Source organism: Delphinus delphis, chromosome 17 (assembly GCF_949987515.2).
Source record: "Delphinus delphis chromosome 17, mDelDel1.2, whole genome shotgun sequence".
Classification (NCBI taxonomy): domain Eukaryota; kingdom Metazoa; phylum Chordata; class Mammalia; order Artiodactyla; family Delphinidae; genus Delphinus; species Delphinus delphis.
This window is the reverse complement of record NC_082699.1, coordinates 2,540,766-2,565,058: the sequence shown is the minus strand read 5'-3', so window position 1 is coordinate 2,565,058 and position 24,293 is coordinate 2,540,766. Positions and strand designations below refer to the sequence as shown.

The 24,293-nt window shown below is 44.0% G+C and overlaps 1 protein-coding gene across 3 annotated transcripts in view; it reads left to right on the top strand.

The window, feature by feature from the left end:
* Positions 1 to 1,595: 1,595 nt before the first annotated feature.
* The window catches only part of PCMTD1 (protein-L-isoaspartate (D-aspartate) O-methyltransferase domain containing 1), a 61,482-nt gene continuing 38,784 nt past the window's right edge, over positions 1,596 to 24,293 (top strand). For 2 of the 3 annotated variants that reach the window (XM_060035370.1, XM_060035368.1), the window contains exon 1: positions 1,596 to 1,835. The gene's annotated coding sequence lies outside the window, so the exon portion shown is untranslated. The remainder of the gene's footprint in view (positions 1,836 to 24,293) is intronic. The other variant, XM_060035367.1, reaches the window with a different exon arrangement.

Below are 24,293 nucleotides of genomic sequence, written 5' to 3'. Positions count from 1 at the left end.
TTTTTTTTCAGTCGACAGCCTCTGCGTGCAACTAACAGAGCATTTCCGATATTACAAGGCTCCTGCCTACACAGGATTCTGTATTCATGAAGTATGCACTCTGGCTATCTCCTGCTTAATATTAAAACTGAAGCAACCTGGTGTGAAGAATTAAGTTACTGCAGCAAGTGTTACTTTCCCGTTGCCAGGACCACACTCGCTGCAAAACTGGACCAAGAGCTCTAGGAATAAATTGTCTTGTGGGCATCTACATTAATCAAAGTCTAAACAAATCTCTAAATAATTCTGGATGACGGGATAATTTAAAATTATATCAGCCGTTCAACAACTGCAGAGGACCAGTCTTGCAGGAGACCCTGTACTGGGTGCTGGAGAGCAGCAGGGAACACCATAGGCCTGCGCCCAGACTTTGTGGATTACACATCAGTAGGAAGGCACACACTCACCAGAAGTAAATTATGCACGAGAAGTGCTAAATGCAGGCGTAATCAGAAATGGTCTGAGGGTGGAGAACCCCAGGAAGACACTGAGCTGTCGGCCGATTTGCTGTTGAATCACTCACCCACAAGAACAGCACTTGGTCCCGTTTGCTAACTACATCCTTACTGGTAGTCTTACTAAAAATAACATGTGGTCAAGTTTAATGCAGTTGCGGAAGAAGAAAAAAAAAGTCTAGAACTCTGAAAAATTCCTATTGCAGAATGGGGAAAGCAAAGAAAATGCATAAAGAAATGAAGGGGAGAAAAGAGGTGTGGCAGGTGATTCATGATTTCAGCTATTTTCCTAACTTGACCATTTTTACTTATTTAGCTTATAGTAGGAGACTTTCGGGTGCAGAAATTCCTGCTTGGGAATTTCAGAAAGCGAACCCTTTAAGACTGTTCCGTGACCCCATCACGGTGAGTACACAGTTAGGGCCCGGGACCAGGAATGCAGGGGTCAAGGACACCGCAGACAGAAAGACTGCAGGAGGAGCGGAGCGGCCGCCGGACCTGCATTTACACTCCATTCACTGCAAACACAGTTGCTGAACTGAACGCCGACCAGCTCTTAGCAACTCTGCTCCGTCTGCGAGCTCCTCCCTAGGGCTCTGACCTCGCCTGCAGGGTTTCCGCCAACAGTATCTGATTTAAACGCTTCTGCACACAGATAGCCACGGTGGGAAGCAGCACGGCATTCAGGGCGCTCTAACTGTTCACCCGCGGAGGCAGCCCGCGGACATGGTCCGCACGTCTGCAAGGCCGGCAGCCGCGGGCAGACCCCTCCCGCCAGGCAGCCCTCGGCCTCGCCTCCTCTCCCGGCGCCGCCCAAGGGGGTGGAAGCCGCCTGCCGTGGCGGACAGACAAGCGCCCACACGCCGCCGGGAACCGCTGAGCAGCACCAGCTCACTCGCCGGCCCAAGCTCCGGAAACAGCCCCCCAACGCGGGGAGGCGGGGGGGAGGGCGGTGGCGTCGGCGGCGGCTACGCGGCGGCTGCTCTCGCGCGATCTCTCTCTGCCTCCATGTTTTCGGGCTCCGTAGAGATCTCGCGTGGTTTGGGCTAGGGGCGGGGCGAGTCGAGGGGCGGAGTCGGATGGGGCGTCCCCGGGCCTTGTTGATTTCAGCGTCCTCGCGGCGGCCCTCGCGCCCGCCGCCGTCCGCGCATGCCCGGTCCCCGCCGGCTCGGAGGCCGCGGCGCTCGGGCTTCCCCAACCAGCGTCCGGGCTCCGCCCCTCCCCCCGGCGGCGGCGGCGGACGTGTTGTTTTGGCGGCGGCGCCGGCTGCCGCGGAGCCCGCCGAGTCCCAGCGCCTCACCTGCGCCCGCTGCGGCGGGCCCACCGACCGCCTCGCCACAGGTAAGGCAGTCGCCTCGGGCTGGGGGCGGGGTCGGGGGCCAAGGGGCCGGAAGGGCCGAAGGGGGCCGAGGGATTGAGGGAGTCAGGGGGTGGTCGGGGGCCGGGAGGGAGGGAGGTCTGGGCCGGGCGGCCGAGGGTTCTGGGGAGGCTGGGCCCGGGGTTGGAGGCGGGTCTGGGGCCTGGAGGTCGGAAGGGCCGCGGGGCCGGGGTCGGAGGCCGGGAGGTCGGAAGGGCCGAGGGGCCGGAGGTCGGGGCCGGCGGCTGAGGGTTCGAGGGGGCCTGGGTGCTGAAGGGAGGCTGGCGGCCGCGGGGTCCAAGGAGGTGGAAGGGCCGGGGGGCCGGGCCCGGGCCCCGCCGCCGCGACTTTGTTGTTGTCGGCTTCGGAGGAGGCGGACCTGCCCGCGGCGCCTCGCGCGGCTTCGGCGCTGCGGCTGGCGGGGCTCTCGGGGGCTGGAGCGGCGCCGCCTTTTCTCGTTTTCGGGTCTTGGTTGGGCGGTTACTGCTGTAGAGTGCGGGCTCGTCCACCGCCGGAGTAGAGGGGACCCAGGCGTGGAACCACACGGGGAGAAATTTTGCGAATCCAATTATTTTTTTGTTTGTTCCCCGCTTCCAGAACTGTGTTTCCATCTGTCCTCTTCTTAAAATTTAGAGATCCTGTGTTTTTTATATTACACATTGGCATCCTTTGGGTACGGAGGAGGAAGTACGGTCTTACCCGATAGTTTTTGCTCTTAGTTTGTTATGTATCATTGTTGCAGAAGTACTATGTGCTCTTTAAGGAAACACAGCGCAGCCGCACAGTGACGAAGTGTGTCCTCCCGCCGCGCCGGCCTCCCACCCATCTCCCCCCCCCCCCCCCCCCCCCGCTTACTGCCCAGGGGAACCAGTCTGCGAGTGTGGTGTTTAGCCATTAAGGATTTGTCTGTGCGTGTAATAAATACGGTTTAAAAACACAGTTGTCACGTTATTGTAAATCGACTATACTTCAATAAAACAAAAAGAACAAAATTGGGATCATATGTAGTATATAGTTCTTATTGGCCAGTTCTACTCATGGTTGTTTCTCCATTTTATGACATACCTCATTCTTTTAAAAACATACAGAGCTCTATTTTAATCGATGAACATTGTCGTCCATAGTTGTATAATCATTTAGCTTTTAGTTAGCTTTTAATAAGGTCTACAAACTAATGTTTTGAAACGTAATGTGGTAGAACTTTCAGAATGTCTGCCAGTTGGGGATACTTACATATTAGGAAGTTGAGTAATATGTTTACATAGAGCTTAATGGTAGCTTTCAGGAGGCCTGGGTGACTTCATAATGCAGGTTACTAAAATACTTCATTTTTTGTTTTTTTAAGTGCATTTTTCAGAGTAAACTTAAATTCCATATGCTCAGTTGAAAACAGATTCAGTCCCTCAAATGTGAACTGGCCCCTGTGTGACGAAGAGGTAAAGGTAGGAGGCCAGTGGCCCGCAGGTTTGTGTCTCAGGCAGGTAAACCGTAGGGAGTAAGCTGTTAAGTGGAGGGATGAGAGCAGCTGCTTACTATTCAAGAGCACGGGGAACTAGGGGCTCTCTGCTACACTTGATATTTCTGCGTGCAGAACTGGAGGCTTCGTTGATCGAATCACCGCCTTGTATCTATTAAAAATGTGCTGTGCGTTCATCTTGGTGCTGGCTTCCAGGGAAAACAACTGAGTAAGGTCATCACAGAGAACCATCTGGTTCTCAACATGTATAGCCTGAAATCTGAGGCCCAGTCGTGTAGCATTTTATTATTCGGGAAACTGTTTAGAAGGAATAAAAAACATCCGTGGCCTTTTTAGTTATCCTTGCTGGTAGTGGAATGCGCTTTCTTATGTATTTCTCACAACATAGGTGGCAGTCTCTCCACTATATGAATTTTTAAACAGAGGCTCTGAGAGGTTAAACTGGTGAAGACCCCGCTGCCGTTTCAGTGGTGCTGACTGCATTAGACTCAGGCATGCTTCATGCTTCAGACCTGCATCCAAGAACCTGTTTTTTGCTCTCCTGTGCTGCCCCCCATTAATGAAAATTACCTCACAAAATTACCGAACTTAGAGTTTCCTTCTCTTTTTTGGCTTGGAAACGTTCCTTACAAATAGAGACATAAATATAATTGTATGTATTGAAAAATAATCTAAAGGATAATTAGTGTGAAACTCTAACAATATCTATTTATTTTTATTAATTTTTATTTTTGGCTGCTTTGGGTCTTTGTTGCTGTGCGCAGGCTTTCTCTAGTTGCGGCGAGTGGGGGCTACTCTTTGTTGCGGTGCGCAGGCTTTTCATTGCGGTGGCTTCTCTTGCTGCAGAGCACGGGCTCTAGGCACAGGGGCTCAGTAGTTGTGGCACGTGGGCTCAGTAGTTGTGGCTTGCAGGCTTAATTGCTCCGCGGCATGTGAAATGTTCCCGGACCAGGGCTCGAACCCGTGTCCCCAGCACTGGCAGGTGGATTCTTAACCGCTGCGCCACCAGGGAAGTCCCTCTAATGATATCTTTTAGATGAGGTTTCTGATGGTGTATTATTAAAATATTGAATTCCTTGAGGTGATGCCATTAAGCAAGTAGATGGGGGATTGTGTTACTTTAGTTTTCAGTCACTCCATTTGATGCCATGCAAAATTTGGATGTCATAGTGAATTGTAGCTCTTACAGATGCTTTTATTCCTTATAGACTAGTTTCATTTAGTATTTTTATGAACACCATTACACTCTTTGTAAACTAATATGATGAAAACAATACAAAGAGCGTCCTGAAAAGATTAAAATTTGCTTATTTATTTTGGCCACCTAAAACTGCATCATGACAGGCAGTTTAATAGAGTGTATGTCATAATGTTATGGTTATTGATCTGTTTTGGTTTTCCAGCAGATGTGACAACTGTGTGGTTTAAAGAAATACAGCACGTACTGAAGTTAAAGTATGATCAGTTGTAATATGTATTTGAGAAGAAACCCACGTATAGGAAAATATTTGAGCTTTTTTTCCTTGGCATTTGTTAAGGATGGTAATTAGATTCACATTTAAATGGCATATCTGCCATCACTTGTCTCTTGGACAACTTACACTGGATGTGAGTGGGTTTTATAGTTGTGGGATACAAAAAAACAATTCAGCACTAGCAAGATGTCTTTAGAATACGTTAGGACTTGCAGCTGTTGGAGGATGGGGAATCCAATTCTGTGTGTGCATAGTCTCAAAAATTAATAAGAGATCTTATGGCTCACGGGGAGAAATACAGTTTTCCAGGTTAGCCTAAAAATTCTTTTGGGGCGGCATACATTTATGAGTAGCCGTCAATAAACTATTCAGGGCCTATGAATGGTAACAAAAGCATCAGCTATGATCTAGAGTTTAAAATCTAGATGAGATTTAAAAGCTAAGTATGAAAGAACTCTTGTGGAATTGCCTAAAGGACCTGTTCCCTGATAGCTCTGTTTCTAGGGAGAAAATGGTTAAGATGCAAGAGAGGCCAAAGGAGAGGGGAGATAATCTGAGAGTTGGCCCTCAGAGTAGACAGAGGGAAAGGGGAGCCCTCAAAGAGTCAGCTCCGTGGTTGGAGGTCAAGGGAGATAAGAACTTAAAAGTTATAGTTCTTTGAGATACTGAAAAAAAGTCTAATTACGATTATTATCCTGTGGTAGCTGTGTCCTGCTGGGGGTTGAGTTGGAATAATTAACACTTTGCAGTAATGGGCGGGCTCTTGTAAACCTGTAATAACCACAGTGCAGTAAGTCAGTTCAGTGTATAACCTCAAGTGCAGTGAGCATCTGAGAGCTGTGGACTGTGAAGTGTCGTGAGGCCCTTGTCTTCCCTGTTCCTGCTACAGGCCAGCACCTTGGACTTACGTACAGGTGTTACCTGAGATACAGTTCCCGTCTCCCTTTTTTGGAGCTGTGTTTTCTCCTTTCTGGCCGCCTCAGGCCCCTGGATCCCCCTGTTCATTCCCTCTTTGCTGAGGTCCCAGTTTGCATCACCAGCTTCATTTTATTTCCAGAGCTTCAGACCTGCCTTCTGTTGTTTTCCTTGACAGACTCTTTAAAGTGCTGTCATTTTGTTATGTTGAATCAAATAGATTCAGAATTGAAGTGTTTTCCTTGCAAAGTTAATTCTTTTTCCTTCATTTACTTGTTTGTATTAATGATCCTCACATTTTCTTAGTCATCTAGACTCAAAATCAAAGGACACCTTTGACACTTGGCCCCTTCTTATAAATGATTTGTCATTTTATTGCATGTGGTTCCTGATTCTCCTGCCTCTTTTCCATTTTCCCAGCAGTTAAGTAGTTTTAATCCCTTTGCTTCAACTGCCATTAACCGGAGTCGTCCCGAATCTCTAGGTTTTACCATCCCATCGTTTGCTGCTATCAAATTAATTGTACTAAATGCAGCCCTGATCATTTTTTCCCCCTGCTTTTTGCAAACAAAACAAAACCCCAAAACGTACGGAGTGCTTCTTCTGACAGCCACTGTGCCGGGTGCTTTGTGTCATTTGGTCCTTGTAATAGTTTTATTTTGTAGGTACTGTTATGCCACTTTACAGAGGAAGAAATCGAGAGTTCATGAGCCTGAGGGAGTTGCTAGTGGGTAGGTGAACTGGAGTTGGAATCCCAAGCATGTCTTCCAGTTTTGTGTTCTTGACCTTTGTGCCTGCACCGCGTGGCTCCTGATCCACTCTGGAATACAGTCCTTGTTCTTCACCTTTGCCTTTTCAAAACTGCATTACGTGGCCCCAGCGCTCCTCCTCCAATTGGTTCCTTGTTTTATTCAAACTTCTGGTTTCTTATGCATTTTCTTTCGGAGTTTCCTCCCTTTCCTGTCTCAGCTCTTTGAGGCCCTCCTTGTGGAAGGCTTGCTGATGCGCTGTATTTCGCTAGGGCTCCTCTTCCCCGCCTGCGAGTAAGGTCTCCTCTCATTCATATTATAGTTGCTTAACCTTGTGATGAGAACTTTCTACTCTGAATTTGTTTTTGAGTACTCTTAACAGTTGTAATTGGATTAAAAAATGCTCGAAAACAGAAACCGTGTGTTGTGGACGCTCAGGAGATGGGTGTGAATGGATATGAAAATGATCTCTGGTCACCTGCCCTGTTAATGGCAATTTAAGTAGTATTTGACTTTAGTTGGTAGATGACACCCAGTAGTTTATTGGAGTTTTTAATTTTGTGTATGTGACAACCAGATTTTCTTGTTGTAGGCTATCAAATGAGTTCAATTTTCAGATTCATTTCTAGGTAATTATGATAAGTTGTTTTTTCTTAAAAATTCAGTTTTTTTTTTGTATGCATGTGTCTGAGTTATTGACAATTGTACATATGTATAATATATGTATATAAATTCTTAAAATTAATGGCTTGACATTTGAATTCTTTTCGATGCGGTTAAATTAGACATATTGTCAAATGAACTACAATGTTCTCATAAGCTTTCTGGCCTCACACCTTTCTCTGTGCTTATGTAGATACGGGCCTATCCTGCAGTGTCATTTATTCCTTTTTTGTGACACCAGGAAGCTCCAACGTTTTGGTCAGCTGAAATGCCCTCACACAGATTATACATAAGTCTGCTTCCTGAAGAGTTCATGTGAAATTTCAGATTATTTTGAATCTATCAAGGTTAATGGTTACCATGCAAAGGTTAAAATTTTATATTTCTCTTATATCTGCCTCTGCATTTTGTATTATAGTGTAAGTAATACAATATAAGTATTATATTAAGTAATTAGTTTCTGCTTTATCTTATAAAAATATAATCCTTTCTGTTAGGAGTTGCGAATGTAGGATATCTTGGTGATGGTGATGGGGGACACATTTGGGGTTTCTTTTTGGAATACTAAATGCATGATTATAAGAGTGAGATTGATTCTCAGACTAATTATTAGTCTTCCTGCTCTCGACTTCATAAAGGATTAAAGTAATCACAAATACTTCTCTAAAGATAAAAGTTGTAAGCAAGTTTAAAATAAATGATTTTGAAAATAGGTACTGCAGTCACATGGCTCAAGGTTTAAGTGCTGTGAGAAGTTTCTAGCCTGAAGATGACTCCTCAGGCTGCCCTTCTCCCCGCTGGGAGGTAGCCACTTATCTCTGGAATGATACAAAAGAAACTATTTGTATGCGAGTAAATTTGAATAAATACTCTTCTTCTTTCCAGTTAGGATGAGGGTCATTGCAACAGTTTCACTTGCATTTTTCACTGAGTGTATCTCTAATATTCCATAACAGTAAAGAATTTCTTCATTCTTTAAAAAAACCTTTTTGCAGCCTCAAAGTATCTGCTATATATTGCTACATATGTAGATTGTATGTATTATCATTTATTTAACCTTATTCCCTACTGATGGACATTTAGATTGTTTCCAGTTTTATACTGTTATACCCATTGAGCCACCCGTTTGAAGGAAGAGAAATAAAAAGTAGATCTTTCTCTCTAGGGAAAAATAAAAATTGAAAACTGAAATGGATGTTTCTTGGGGAATGAAATGGTTTCCTTTTCAGGCCTGATGATGACTGGTGAGAGAAGGACGGGCCATGTGAAGATGCTTGCTGGAGTCCCTGGTGACTGTGGGCGGAAGAGTAGGAATGGCAGTGGCAGTGGTGATTGGCCGCAGCTCCCAGGGCCAGTGTCCGCTCCGCGCGAGGCCACCTCTGCCTGCGGTTAGAAGTTCTGTACTTGGAAAGGGTTCTCCATATCTGGAAACTCGTCTCTGGGACTGTGGCCTGTAATAGTATATTTAACATAGGAAATCTGTTCAGGGAATGAACTAAGATCCCTGGGTGTCATCTAGAAGGAAATGTCATGGCCAATAATATATGAGGTCATTGAATTTTTTACTGTAGTGTTATTGTATGTTCAGGTGTAAGATTTAAACTACTGAAATAAATGAAGTTTAACAAATTCCTCCTTCAGCAAACCTCTGTCATCCACATCTGTTCCTCATGGGTTGTTTGGGTAATAATGGCTTTTTAACAGTGTGGTGTGAATCCTTTCAGACTTTATGTATAAACAGAAATAACATTCATGTATCTTAAAAATGTCAGTCAGAATCCTATTGAATAACAAGTCACGGTAAGAATAATGAAAAGTCAGAATTGAATGTGATAACAAGTGCATAAGGTGATGATGGGATGTCAGGTAAATAATGAATGCACTTTGATTCCTTCTGACCAAGGGTGCTATAAATACAGACTGTCATCGTATACAAGTGTCACAGCTGCTAAAGTTGTGCAGCTGGTCTATCAGGTTACTCCTAACAAGTCATTTAAGGTTTCCCAAGCTGTGCCTTTTTTTTGTTTGTTTTTTAAACATAGTAGATATGGCTTACTGAACAGGATAAGTTATCTTTTCTTTGTTATTTTTCAGTAATTCTGTCCTAAATATGGGATTTGAGTGTTTTTCTGATAGGCATCAAAAAATGAGTTTTTTAGGTGTTTGGTAGCTATGTCATTTCTCTTTATGCTGGTACTGTATATGCTGCCTGGGTCCACATGGCTCAGGTTTTTGTAACAAGGATTCGTTTGCACTGACTCATTTCTGAACACCTATGATTCTCGTTTGGTCACTTATACACACTTTCCTGGCCCTCGTAGAAATAATAGGTAAAAAGGTCATTTGTCTTGGTTCATCTCCAGATCCTGCCACATATAATAGCAGTAAGAACTCCTTGTAGAAAGACTAGAAAATATGGATAAAAAAGAAACAGATTGTCGGGAATGTAATCACCCGGGGTGAGTGTCCTCTAGTTAATTCTGAGAGATTTCTGTATTAATGAGAACACCAACTAGAAAAGCCCAGCTTTATAAATCCTGCTGCCATATAAGGCAAATATATTTGGTGATAGAAGCATGGAAAATGTGAGTGCTTGAATTTTCTCTGACCTGGATGCTTTGCCAGGGGACCAAGGCTGTGGTAGGGCCTCAGCTTAGCATGTCAGGTGGTTTGTGCATGAACGGCCAAGTGCCGAGTGGTTTAGCTGTTGGTGATGGGAGCCCCACGTGTGTCAGTAGGTGGGTTAGTATATCCACCTCTATTGCTGTTCCTGGTTTAATAATTCAGAGCTTTTATTCTGATTGTGTATCATTGTATTTTTGTAATCGTCTTTAAAATACTGGATCTTAAGTTTATTAGAAAGAAATATTTAGAAATGCCATAGCTCAAAAACAAACACAAAATGAGCCTTTCTTTGTTTGACAGTATTTCGAAGGATGGTGTATTTTATCCCTGTGACCCCTGTGAGTCCTGGTACTCTTAGTCTCCTGTTTGCATTCTAGTCTCTTTTTAAAAATTAATCAATTAATTAATTTATTTTTGGCTGCATTAGGTCTTTGTTGCTGCACGTGGGCTTTTCTTTAGTTGCAGCGAGCGGGGGCTGCTCTTCGTTGCGGTGCGCGGGCTTCTCATTACGGTGGCTTCTCTGGCTGTGGCGCATGGGCTCTAGGTGTGCCGGCTTCAGTAGTTGCAGCACAGGGGCTCAGTAGTTGTGACTCGCAGGCTCTAGAGCGCAGGCTCAGTAGTCGTGGCTCGCGGGCTTAGTTGCTCCGCGGCATGTGGCATCTTCCTGGATCAGACCTCGAACCCGTGTCCCCTGCATTGGCAGGCGGATTCTTAACCACTGTGCCACCAGGGAAGCCCCCTGCATTGTAATCTCTTGATGACTAGAGTGGATTTTTAAATTCATGGTCACCTTGATACTCAAATATAAGAGCAGATTTTGGAACACATGAAGGTAGTTACTACAGTTTTAGTTTTAAGAAAAAGCCTGGCAGTGGTCTGTAGTGATTTAACATGTATTATAAATACCATTGTGAAAGAATTACTTCAGATACTTCTAAACCATTTTAATGGTTTAATGGACTTGACTTTTTTCCTGCAAATAGAGTGATTTTGAACCTTTATTCCTTTATGAACCAGAGAAATTAGAAATGGCAAAAGAAAGATTTAGGCTTTTCTGCAGTGATTTATATAAATACCTGTAATGTAACTGTTCCTGAAATTGGTTTGATTCTGATGGAAAGGGAGAGATCACCATGGTCTTAAACTAGTTGAGCCACCTTATTGTTCATGGCAAAAAAGCTTCTTGTAAGCTTTCTGTTTCTTGTTAAGGACTTGTTCAGCTGTCACTGTTTAATAATCCCTGGTTTTATTGTGCCTAGATAGTACATCCTGTATGTATTTGGGGCCACACCTGCATATGCACGTGCGCATGGACATCCGCGGCGCACGGCTCCAGGAGGCCCCATTCACACAGACACAGTGTGATTGCCATTCCCTGCGCTGCCTCAGGAAGTCTCCTGTGTGTGATGGATGCTCCCTGGAACGGTGCAGTACGAGATGCTAATATCTTGGTGCTTTAACATTTTCACACTTTTGTATAACTTTCCCTTCATTTAATCTTTACAACAGCCTTGTCAAAGAGTGTCTTGTGTGGTGAGTATCATTAGTCTCATTTTATAGATGCATGAACTGAGATTCAGAGTTAGTTCCTTTTCCTGAATCTGCTGAATCTGCTTTCTTTCCTGTGAAAGGATCTGCAGTCTTCAAGGACAGAGGGCTTGGTGCGAGAACAGACCTAGAACTCAGAGCCCATTCTGCCTCCTAAGGAAGTTAGGTCATCCCTTTGCTTGGAAGTGATACTATTGCACAGGGTTTTGTTAAGATTAAATGAATTAAAATGGCACCGCTTTATATGCAGTAAATGCTCAACTAATGAAAGTTGCACTAATGATAAAGGTAGTAATGCTTTATGAGTCACACACTGCTTTTCAAGTATCATGAGATCAGTCGTCACTCGGCAGAGCGAGGGACTCGCACAGCAGTAGTGTCCATTTAAACGAGAGGCTAGCCTTGGGAGCAGCCTCGCGTCAGTATTGTGGGGGGGGGTCAGGAGTAGCCAGGGAGCCGGGGCGCGGTCGCTGGGGAGCCACCTTAGGCTCGCTTGTCTTCCGTTCGTTTTTAGTGATAACACGCAAAGCACCACCTGTAGGGCAGTCTGTTTTTAAAAGGGTGCTCCCTCTTGAGGCCAACCTGGAATCATACTGCATTAAAGTTTGAGCAATTTTGAATCTGCTGCAAAAATCCTGACAAGTACCAACAGCTGAGAAAAGGTGCCAGCGCTCACGTACAGGGTCTTAACTCACGCTGAACTGAATTTTTGTCAGCCCTCAGAATGAATCTGTGCAGTGGCTTCCCACTGTCCTAAAAGTAAGGGCAGGAATCGAGCAGGGTTGAGCCCTAAGTGGTTTTGAGCTTAGGCACAGCTTCGCCCAGTGGTGTAGCATATTAGGGATGCTCGAGTTTTTTTGTGATACTGCTCCAGGGTTATAGGACTGGGCATACGTTTTCATTTATAAGAGAAAATGATTACATGCCTTAAGAATAACCAAATAAAAAATTGATGGTTTTATTTGTTGCAGTGTTTCCAGTTAGTGCTTCAAATTGACTTTCAGGGTCATCTTTAAAGTCCTTGTATAGTCGTCTGCAGTATAGTCATTGTTGTTTCAGGGGACTTTGGGTTGTCTTGGTGTGGCCGTGCCTTGTCTGTAAGAGAAAATGACTTCCGTGTTCCATCAGGACCACGAGCTCTCTTGCCGCCGATTACCCTTGTGATCTCTTATTTTGTTTCCTGTGTCTTGGTGAGTAGAATGGATTCAGGCCCCAAGTGTACAGATTTAATTCCCTGTGGAGCAGCATTTGGTTGTAGACTTCGGGCAGTGTGATAGACAGATAATGCCCTCTTCCCCAGGGTGTTCATGCTTTAATTCCTGGACCCTGTCAGTGTGTTACCCTGTATGGCTCAGGGGAATTAAGGTTGCTAATTAGCTGACTTTGATAGGGAGAGTGTCCTGTATTACTGTGATGGGCCCAGTGTGATCACAGGGTTCCTTAGAAGTGGAAGAAAGAGGCAGAGTGAGGACTCAGCCTGACGTGGCTGGCTTTGAAGATGGAGAAAAGGGTCATAAGCCAAAGAAAGCAGACGGACACTAGACTTTTTTTTTTTTTTTTTGGACACTAGACTTTTGAAAATGCAAGAGTAACCCCCCTTAGAGCCTCCAGAAAGGAATGCAGCCCTGCCTGCACCCTAATCTTAGCCCAGTGAGACCTGTGTTAGACTCTGATCTCTGGGACTGTAATATAATGAACCTGTGTGGTTTTAGGCAGTTTCATTTGTGGTAATTTGTTAAGGCAGTGATAGAAAATGTATACAGGTAATAATAACACATTGTGATCATTTGATTCCTTAGTGAAGTGATTGCTAAGCAACCCCTTCCCCCAACAAAATATTTAGATGACATTACAAAGCTGATAAAAAACTACTGCTGTGTTTATTTTTATTAAAAAAAATTTTTTAAAGGCTTGATTTAGAGCGTTTATATTAGTGTCATTTTTATTTATTTATTTATTTTTGGCTTCGTTGCTGCGCTGGGGCTTTCTCCAGTTGCAGAGAGCGGGGGCTACTCTTTGTCGCGGTGCGCGGGCTCTAGGCGTGCGGGCTTCAGTAGTTGTGGCACACGGGCTCAGTAGTTGTGGCTCGTGGGCTCTGGAGTGCAGGCTCAGTAGTTGTGGCACGTGGGCTCAGTAGTTGTGGCTCATGGGCTCTAGAGCGCAGGCTCAGTAGTTGTGAAGCATGGGCTTATTTGCTCCACGGCATGTGGGACCTTCCCGGACCAGGGCTCGAACCCGTGTCCACTGCATTGGCAGGCGGATTCTTAGCCACTGTGCCACCAGGGAAGTCCTACTGCTGTTTTTAAATGGGGGTGGTCTTGAGCCCTGCCAGGTGGGATTTTCTCTCATTTTTGTAGCATCCTGGAGATACCTCTTGAGTTTTTGGAGCTTCGTTCTGTTTTTAATGACAAAAGTGGTGTATTGGGTAGGTGAGTCAAAATGGTGTACAGATGGGAGAACCACAAGTATGAAGACTGTCTTGAAGTTAGTTGTAGTAATCTAGCTAAAATTGATAAGGATGGTGATAGAATGGAATTTTCACTGAGAGCGGTGGGAGTAATTGAAGCGAGTAGCTGCCCTGCAGGGTGAGGGCTGTGTAGAAGGCTTTGGGTGTATTGTGTTTGAAGTGATGGTGGGGACCCGTGGCCCTGTGAAATTAATCTAGTAATTTATTAAATGCACTGGAAAATTTGTACTGAAGAGGAGGGTGACTTTGAATCAGCAGAGCAAGAGAAAGGAGTGATACATACCTGCCCTCAAAAGCCTGAGGCAGTATGTTGGAGGAAGGCATGGACAAAATTAACAGCTGTTTAAGTCGCTTTTCTGGCAGATAGAAGCTGGGGTCCTTGTGAGTTTGCTACATGGAATCCTTCCAGTTTGGGGGAAGGAGTCTTATATTTGAAGAAGTTGTATATACTCTTTGTTCTCAGTAGGAAAGAAAGACTATCCCTCTGCATTCACTGTAAATAGACATAAGTAAATTTCTACCCTAGGCTCCCCTGCTGTAAAAAATGACAGTAAGGTAGTTGGATAAGGTAAATTATTAGAGATTATTATTTTTGAATTTTTTTTTTTTTTTTTTTTTGCGGTACGCGGGCCTCTCACTGCTGTGGCCTCTCCTGTTGCGGAGCAGGCTCTGGACGCGCAGGCTCAGTGGCCATGGCTCATGGGCCCAGCCGCTCCGCGGGATGTGGGATCTTCCCGGACCGGGGCACGAACCCGTGTCCCCTGCATCGGCAGGCGGACTCTCAACCACTGCGCCACCAGGGAAGCCCGAAAATATTTTTGTTCTTCCAGAACACATATACCTCCCCACACAACACACATTAAAATAAAACCAAATGCTCTGTAGAAGCATAAGGATGTCTTTCTGGCTAGTCCTGCTCTTCTCTGGTGTTCAGCGTATCACATTTTTAGGGCACAGCAGCAACGTTTATATGGCTTATTTACCATTTTTTACTGTTGCTTTCTTCCAAAATTATTTTCTGCAAAATGAGTAATACAACAAATCCATTGAATTCTTTAGGGCCTGTTTGTATATTTAGTTTTCCCTCTGTGTTCCTACAACTCTGGGACTGCATTTTCCAATAAATGTTTTTTGATGGTCTTGTCTTCTTCCGATTTGAAATGCCACTGGCTAGAAAAAGTAACCTTTACTATTGCTTATCTCAGGCATTTGTTTCAAGAATTTGGCTTTGCTGTTTCCCTGTTCCTTCATTCCTTTGTGGGTCTCTATTTTTAGCCTGCCTACCATGTCTACATGAAATTTAATGAGTTTTTCATTGGTTTTATTTTGTCCTTTTCCAGGTGTGCTAATAATTATTGAAGTCTATACAGGGGAAACAAGGGAACCAGAAAGATGTTGTGTTTCAGTTAACAAGCTCATGTTTAAGCTGACTCCCAGTAGCTGAGGCTGCCAGGCATCCTTCTGTCTAAGAGTGTGACCCAGTGATGGATCTCCTGAGAAGGAACTTTAATTAATTAATTAAGTTTTGGCTGTGTTGGGTCTTCGTTGCTGCGCCTGGGCTTTCTCTAGTTGCGGCGAGCGGGGGCTTCTCTTGTTGTGGAGCATGGGCTCTACGCGTGCGGGCTTCAGTAGTTGTGGCTCGTGGGCTCTAGAGCGCAGGCCCAGTAGTTGTGGTGCATGGGCTTCGTTGCTCTGCGGCCTGTGGGATCTTCCTGGACCAGGGCTCGAACCCGTGTCCCCTGCATTGGCAGGCGGATTCTTAGCCATGGCTCCCCCAGGAAAGTCCCCCTGAGCAAGAACTTTAAGACGGCAGAATTGGCGCCTGCTGCCCTCAGACTCCTAGTTGCTGTTGGCCGTCTAACTTCCCTTTGTGATCACGGTGGACAGCTCTCGTAGCACAGAAAAGCTGGTGACAAGTGTTTAACATTTTGCCAAGAAACTAAGATAAAACACAATCACATACTTGGAAGTTTTAAAAAAAGGGGTGGTCATTGCAGGATATAGCAACTCACGTCAGATCCATGGGACTGTGGGTGTTTTGGCTGGCATGGTATCAGGGTCTCGTGTATCCTCAGTTCATTTTACTGCCTAACTGTCTTTCGTTCTCTGATGGACCTGAATGTAGTCTTTCTGGTTTTCAGGTTTGTATGAGTCTAGTTTGTACAGGAAAGGAAAACCACACGGTACTTTGAACAGGGAAAGTTTAATGTGAAGAATTGTTAGCTGTAATGGGATTGGCTAGTAAGTAAAGAGAGCCCTAAAGAATATGGAAACGGTATGAGGAGCAGCCACTACTCCTGGGGCTGGGATTGAGCGCTCCAGGAAGAGGCCCGCCTGGCGCCGAGATCCAGGCCTTGTTGGGAGGGTGTCTGGCTCATTGGATGGCAGAGAAGTTGCTCTGGTGCCTCCTTGATGGAATTTTCTAGAAATCTGCTCTCTGGGGTATGAGGCAAAAATGCTAGAGAGGTGTTTCACCAGAGGCTGCCTTCCGCAAAGTGGCTAGGGCAGCCTCTGAGGGAGCCAGGTGCCGGGAACCCTCTTGCTCTGTGGGAGCCCGCCGAGACATGGCTACGCTGTCCAAGGTCAGGAGCCCGCAGGAGGAGTGAGGTGGAAAGCCCGGGCGAGGGGCTGAGAGGGACAGGAGGAGGGGCAGAGTAAGGGGGTGAAGACTTGTTCGTGGAACCTGTTCAGTCTGGGAAGAAAGTGGTACTGGCGGGTGTTAGCAAATTGTGGCCCGTGGGTTAAACTGGGCCTGCTGTCTGTTTTTGTGTAGCCTGCAAACTAAGAAGGGTGTTTACATTTTCAGATGGTTGGAAAAATACTAAGAGTACTGTTTCATGATGTGAAAATTCTATGTAATTCAGGTTTCGGGGGTCCATAAATAAAATTTCTGGGACATAGCCACACTATTTGATTTATAAGTTGTTTGTAGCTGCCTTTGCTCTGGAAGCACACAGTTCAGAAGTTGTGATGGAAACTATGGCTTGCAAATCCTAAAATACTTGCTCTCTGACCTTTTATAGAAAAAGTTAGCTCAAGGACTGGGGACACTGAAGGTTAAGTGTAGTGGTAGAAGGATCAGCAAATTAGATGCAAGATGTGCCTGGAGAATGAAATAAGGATTCCCAGGGGCAGTGGGTGGGCAGGTTCTCAGACATGAGACAGTTGCTGTTGTTGGAGTTGTGGTGCTTGTTGAAGGTGCCCAGGATGATGGTGAGAGCTGGCGGCAGAGAACCTGCAGCTGAGGTGCCAGAGTCCCCACTGACACTGGGGGAGTGGACACCTCAGGGTCCTCAGTGTGCGGATGGGGAGATCAGTGTGCACAGATAGGAGAGTGGAGTGGGAGGTAGAAATGCACAATGTCTTCCGCACCTTTTCCAACAAGAGTGAAAAGCAGTCGCTGTCAATCTTCTAGGCCTTCTTAAACACGGAAGACTATGTATGTATATGTGTTTTCTCTAGCTTCTTATTTTTATATGTGTGTGTGTATATATACATGTATATGTGTACACATACACATATATATTTTATATGTATATATTTTAAACACGTATCATGAGTTCACATTGATTCCTCCAGTTCCATCCAGCTCACGAGATATATCCTCGCAGTCTTGCCCCAATCTTTCCATGCTTTGGTTTCCCTCAGAAACACCATAGGGTTTTTGAGATCTCATTGACAGTTGGCACCTAACATCCACAGTATTTTATGTGTCTTTATTATATTTTATGCTAGATTTCTATACATATGATGAATGTTTCTTGAAATGGAAACGTGTTCTTTTGTGAGAGGACTAAGTAGGTCTGCATTAAATCATAAACACAGCTGTTGAGCACATGGTGTGTGTTACGGAATGTCACAGGCAGTTTACGTAGATTATCCCATATATTTCTCACTAATCCTGAGGTAGTTATTATTATTAATATTGGGTTTACCATGTAGTAGCTGAGGCCTAGAGAGGTGGATTATGTGTCCTGAGGCCACATAGCTGGGAAGCTGTACAATTAGGGTTCCGACACAGAACCCACACAGTATCCTATGAGCCTTTATTTAAGTATAATTTTTATTTTAAAAGAGCACTTTCTGTTAGAATATGATTCATAATGAACATACAACTTGATGTGAAGTTATGATTTGATATGCTAGTACTCCTTCTACAAATGGTCCTTGTAAGGGTAGCAAAGAGTAAAGCGAAATTAAGTTACATTCCTGTTGATGTGGCTCCTGTCGAATTCTGACCAGAATCTCACGTTGCGGAGGGCTGTGACTCAGCACGTAACCTCCGTGCCTATCAGAGGTCCTGAGACTAGGTTATCAGTTTTTGTTTATTAAATGAGGAAATCATCAAGTAAAATCTTTTTGTGCAAAACACTTAAAAATTAAAATATCCAAATGTAAGGTAATACTATTTGCTTTGAGTCACTTTTTGTTGAGGGAACGTGTAGTGTTTTAAATACGCTATGAATAAACATGATTTTACTCACCCATTTTGACTACTGTTTATAGTTTGAAGACCGGTCTAATTTCATTTTAAAATGAAACGGTTTCTTACATTACTAGAGACCTTTAGTTCTGTAAATTCATTTTAGCCAAGTTAAGAGTAAATTTTAAACATTTTTTCTGAAAATATGCTACCTATTTAAGAGACTGATTTCCTTGAGCAGAGACTGTCTGTGTGCACTGAAGCCATCCTTTGACATCCTTTCCTCAGTGTGCCTGGGTCGTGCTCATCTTGCCGGATTCGTGGTGAAGAAGTGTTCAGTGCAGGCTGGGGAGAGGTACTGAGCTATAGTTGTAAAAGCTTTTGCAAGCATTTTGATTGCTTAGTTTGGACAGTTTTCTGAAAATGAGATTTATTAACTAAAGGAACCACGGATGACAAATGAATCATTTGAACTTAAGGTGAAGCTCTTAGCACTCAATTCAGAGCCCATGTAGCATTGTTATGATTGTCTTAGGACGACAGTTCATCTCTCAGAACTTATTAAACTTTCTCTGGGTTGTGAGTAAAAATAAGGATAGAACTATTTGTCCCCATAAATGAAATGAAGCTATAGTATCAATGTGGGGTGTGTGTGTGTTTGCATTTCTCAAGGGTCTCAGACCTGCATTTCTAGTCACTGTATTTCTGATAATGTGAATATTAGTAGTAGTGCATGACGTAAGATCTATGAATAAGGCTGAAATATCTCTGTATTTAGGAAATCTAGAACAATTTACTCTTTCTCAGTTGGTTTTCTTCATTCATATGGTGCAGGTAATACCACCTGTTCTGAAATACCCTAAGGTAATTATGATATTATGTGAGTTGGTACTGAAATATAACAAGGTGTTTTTGTTTTATGCAGCTTTTACTAGTGTCTGTCTATAGATAAAGTGACCGTCATGGACTTCAGAAAGATGCCATTTTATAGAACTACCATATGACCTAGCAATCCCACTACTGGGCATATACCCTGAGAAAACCATAATTCAAAGAGTCATGTACCACAGTGTTCACTGCAGCACTATTTACAATAGCCAGGACATGGAAGCAACCTAAGTGTCCATCATCGGATGAATGGATAAAGAAGATGTGGCACATATATACAATGGAATATTACTCAGCCATAAAAAGAAATGAAATTGAGTTATTTGTAGTGAGGTGCATGGACCTGGAGTCTGTCATACAGAGTGAAGTAAGTCAGAAAGAGAAAAACAAATACTGTATGCTAACACATATATATGGAATCTAAGGAAGAAGAAGAAAAAAAAAGGTCATGAAGAACCTAGGGGCAAGACGGGAATAAAGACACAGACCTACTAGAGAACGGACTTGAGGATATGGGGAGGGGGAAGGGTAAGCTGTGACAAAGTGAGAGAGTGGCATGGACATATATACACTACCAAACATAAAATAGGTAGCTAGTGGGAAGCAGCCGCATAGCACAGGGAGATCAGCTCGGAGCTTTGTGACCACCTAGAGGGGTAGGATAGGGAGGGTGGGAGGGAGACGCAAGAGGGAGGGGATATGGGGATACATGTATACGTATAGCTGATTCACTTTGTTATACAGCAGCAACTAACACACCATTGTAGAGCAATTATACTCCAATAAAGATGTTAAAAAAAAAGATGCCATTTTATAATACTGGAAAACTGTAGTTAACCTACTTACATTCTTTATCTTTGCTTAGTCAAGCGCTTACTTAGACTTTTTGAAAGTTTTTAAAGGTGCCATCAAAATAATTTGATGTAATGACTGTGTGACAAGGCCAGTCTTTGCACTACACAGTGCGTTAATATATAGCAAGAACATCTTTGGCGTGAGCTCATCTTCGGGTTTATTTTATAACGAAATGTTGGAACAGATTAGTGGAAGGGAACAGATACAAATCATCTGAACTGATGAGTAGTTTCCAAACCATGTAGTTTTGCTTCGGAGTATTCTTTTATTTTTATTTGAATATTGTCCTGTGTGAATTCATAATTTTTCAAATAAGCCCCACTTTGAAAGCGTGACCCAAGAGGAGCTGAAAATACGTATGCTTTTCTCTCATGCTTCCCCATCGATCTCATTACATCCTAAGAACATTGTCACTTAACGGACTGAAAGCGGACAGCACAGCTGCCAGTTCCGTATTCTGACTTTTCCCGAGTTAGAGGAGGCAAACGACTTGCAGGCTGTGGCTCCTATGAGGACTGTAGTATAGCACTTCTTAATACTTCTTGAAAAATGGAAAGATGGCAAGTAAATATCCTCAAACCTGATGAGGTTATTCCCCGAGGACTGGTTTTGTTAGGTCACAGTCACAGGTGTATAGCGAGGGTGTTTGTGGTCTACGATTAGGGCTGTGCTCAGTGACCACGGGCTTGCGTGGCAGTGGTAGAGGTTTGACAAGGCCGTAGATTCTTTGAGTAAGAGGAGAGGAGAGACTTCTGGAGCTATATGAAGTTCTGTAATTTTCAAAATAAAAAAAATTCAGATTGAGTTGCTTCATATCTCTTCTTTTAAAAAAATGTGTATTTCTTTATCCCCTCATGTCCTGTACCTTGAACTCTTCAGCAAGCCACCACCTACTGCTTCTCTGTCCATCTGTGAGTTCATGCCGTTGTCCACTGTCCCAGGTGGGGAGGAGGGGAGAATTAGAAGAATGAGGGGCACTGTGGGGAAAGGCAGCAGGGGCAGCTCTGGAGTCGTGGGACTGAGAAGGTAACTGAGAAGTCCACACCTGTGAATATAGGCATCTTAGCACTTGCTGAATGTCAGAGTATCTAGTGTGGATGCTTGAACAGTGGCTTATCAGTTTGCCTTTCTTCCTGGCGCTCCAGCTTCAGGGTTCACACTCCCTCTAGAATCGTGTCTCACGGAGGCCGCTCGCTAGGTGATAACGGCGCCAGATTCCAGAACTGGTGCTTCCTTGTGTTCCCTCTTTGGTCTTCTGGATTGAAGAATGAAAGTTTGCAATGTGCATTGTGTCATAGAAGTGAAAGAAAATGAAGTATTTACTGGATTTGTGTATTACTAGGAGCTTTCTATGTAGCGTACTCTTTACTCTTCACAAATTGATGATGTGGTTATTATTTTTCCCATTTTATAGATAGGGAAACTGAAGATCACAGGTTAAACAGTTTGCCCGAGGCTGTACAGTCATTAAATGACATCAGATGCTTAATTTCCCTCGAATCCAGGGGTCCCCAGCCCCCAGGCTGCAGACCTGTTAGGAGGTGGGCCGCACAGCAGGAGGTGAGAGGTGGGTAGCCGAGCCAGCCTTCGTCTGCCGCTGCCCACCGCTCGCGCCCCCGCCCCCGTCCGTGGAAAAATTGTCTTCCACGAAACTGGTCCCTGGTGCCCAAAAGGTTGGGGACCGCTGTTCTAATCCATTCTTTCTTTGGAACCAAGAGTACAAAAGGGAGGAAAAAAAGGAAATGAGAGGTTGAGGAGAGGGAAGGAGATCTGAAGTGAACATCTTTTCAGCTAAGAGAATGAAAGGTTCTTCGGAGTGAGAGGTCAGGAGCCTCTGGGTCAGCTGTTGTGTTTCAGGAGGGTCCACGGCTTGACAGACCGGATTTGCGTTGTGGCTCACCCCTGCCAGCTGTGAGCTTGTCTCGTGGTCTTTGAACTTTGTTCTCGTCAGTAAGATGAGGTTAGTGCTTCTTCGTAGGGATGCTGAAGAAACAGACTCCAGTGCCAGGTAGGTGGAGGTACACAGGGAATTGCATGTGTGTGTTATTAGTGGTAAAACAAGGGCAAGCTTTGCATTGTCCTTGGACGTGGAGTTAATTAGATGTTCTCAGCAGCTTTTGGCATGGAGTAGCGAACCTTGGCTCACCCTATTTTTTCTTTTTCTTCCTTTCATAACTCTCTATGTTTCCTCGTGTTTGTCTGTCATCATTGAGAAAGGTTCCCGTGCAGTTCTCTCTGTACTCAAAGCGGCCTTGGTCCATGACTCCCATGGCAAGATCCTTGAAGGCTTAAGGAAGAAAGAGCCTATGTTCCTGCCCTCCAGTAGTGTGTTCTCCTTTGTTTGGGTCACCAGTCTCCTTCCCCCAAAGCTGGGTGGGCTGCATCCCCACCTCTGCGGGGACAGGAGCACAAGGAGTGACTGCTGGCCCCCGGTGCCAGGAAGGCAGGGGAGGGGTCAGCCTTCTGCCTGTTCTCTTCCTGCCCCGTGGCGTCTGTCTGCCACTGGCTTGCTTCCTGCCTCCTTTGACTTGGCTTTAACCTCCCATAAAACATCCCTGAGCTGCCTGAAAGACACCATGACGTTGAATGGAGCTGCCAGTAGTTCTTTCCCGCTGCCAGGTACATGAAGCCACAGACCTAATTTTGAAAGCATAGGGCAAGCAGCTTTTGGAGCACTTGGAAATCATGTCAGGTGAGCTTATGTGGATGTGCCCTTTGCTCCTCCACCCTCAGGAGTGAAAACTGTTCTGAGGAGTAAGTGCCGCAGCTTCCTTCTGGGACATAACTGCCTAAGCTGTTCAGTCCTTTATTCTGACACTTTGTCCTGTTCTACCTTTACCCTTTCTTCTTTTTCTCAGAATCCTTATTTTGCTTTTATTGTTTAATGCAGGACTTGAACACTCCTAAATTTTTTTTCCTTCTATGTTAGAGAAAATGGCAGGAGTGCGGCAGAAAAAATTGTGATTGAAGTAACAAATGCTGAGGCACAGACGCTCATTTCTAGATAACTAAAACTCAGTTGTATTCAATGCAGGTTTAACTGATGCCAAAATAGCAGAGAAATCAGAGCCCTGGGCTACCTTAGGAATCAGAATTAGCCTCTTCATTTCACAGGTGAGGAAGTGGTGTTCTGGAGGGTTGCCCAGAGCCATACAGCAAAGTTATCAATGGGATCAAGGCTAGACCTTGGTCTCTTGACTTGTGTTTGGCACTTTTCCATGATCGAGATGGAATTATCTCAGAATTAACAACTGGCAAACACATTCCATGACCTAATGCTGTAATGGCTTTTTAGATACTGTTTGCTTTACTCATAAAAAATGAACTGAATTTCAAGGTAGGAGATGATTGTTGAATTATCAAAATACTCACTACAGATTTAACTTGCGAACTCCTCATATGTACATTGATGGTAATCAGTGTAAATCTCACGGTCCCGTAGTCAGGGGATTGGTTACTTGGTGCATCTGTCTCATGGAATATCACGCCCCTGGATTTTGGAAGAACTTTTGATGGCATGAATAAATGCTTAAGACATTAACTGAATGTCTGAAATAATATATACAGTATAATACCAACATTATGTTAAAAAAATAAGACTATTGATGCTTAGAAAGTAAATAATAACAGTGACTCTTCAAAGGTTAGGCTTATCAATAATTTTTATTTTACTTGGTTTTCAGGTTTTCTGCAAATGCATATACTACTTTTATAATCAAATCAGTGAATATTATAAAATGTAATTTATAATCATACATACAATTTATATGTACTATGTGATTCATTTTCACTCAGTTTTTCAGAACAATGTATATGATAAAATGACATCTTTGAAGCTCTGTAGTGTAAATTATTATTTATATTATGATCTCTTTTTTGTTCCGTGGTTTTTCTGCTGTAGACTTATTTTATTTGTTAAATATATTTTTATTCCTTAGGAAACTATTCTCCATGTGTCTTTATTGTACTTCTTCTGGTCTAAATAAATATATATAGCTGTCTTCATTTTTACCTTGTCAGTTTTGTTCAAATAATGCAGATACGCAGTTTAGAAAGTTAAGTGATACTACGAGCCTTGCAGACAAAGCATAGCAGTTCCTGGCTTCACCTGTCCCCCCCAGGAGGCTCACACTCCAGAGGGAACTTAAAAAGGTTGCTTTTACGTCCTGCTACAGATGAAGGGTTAACTCCCATACCCCCTTTACCTCCCTCTCATCCTCCCAGTGTGGTTAAATGACTATTCAAGTTAAATCAGCAATCATGGTTTCTGTTATGACTGTGTAAATATTGCCTTCCACAGACCAAATAATGTATTCCAATTCTAACAGTCCCTTTCTTTTATGGTTTTGGTTTTCCC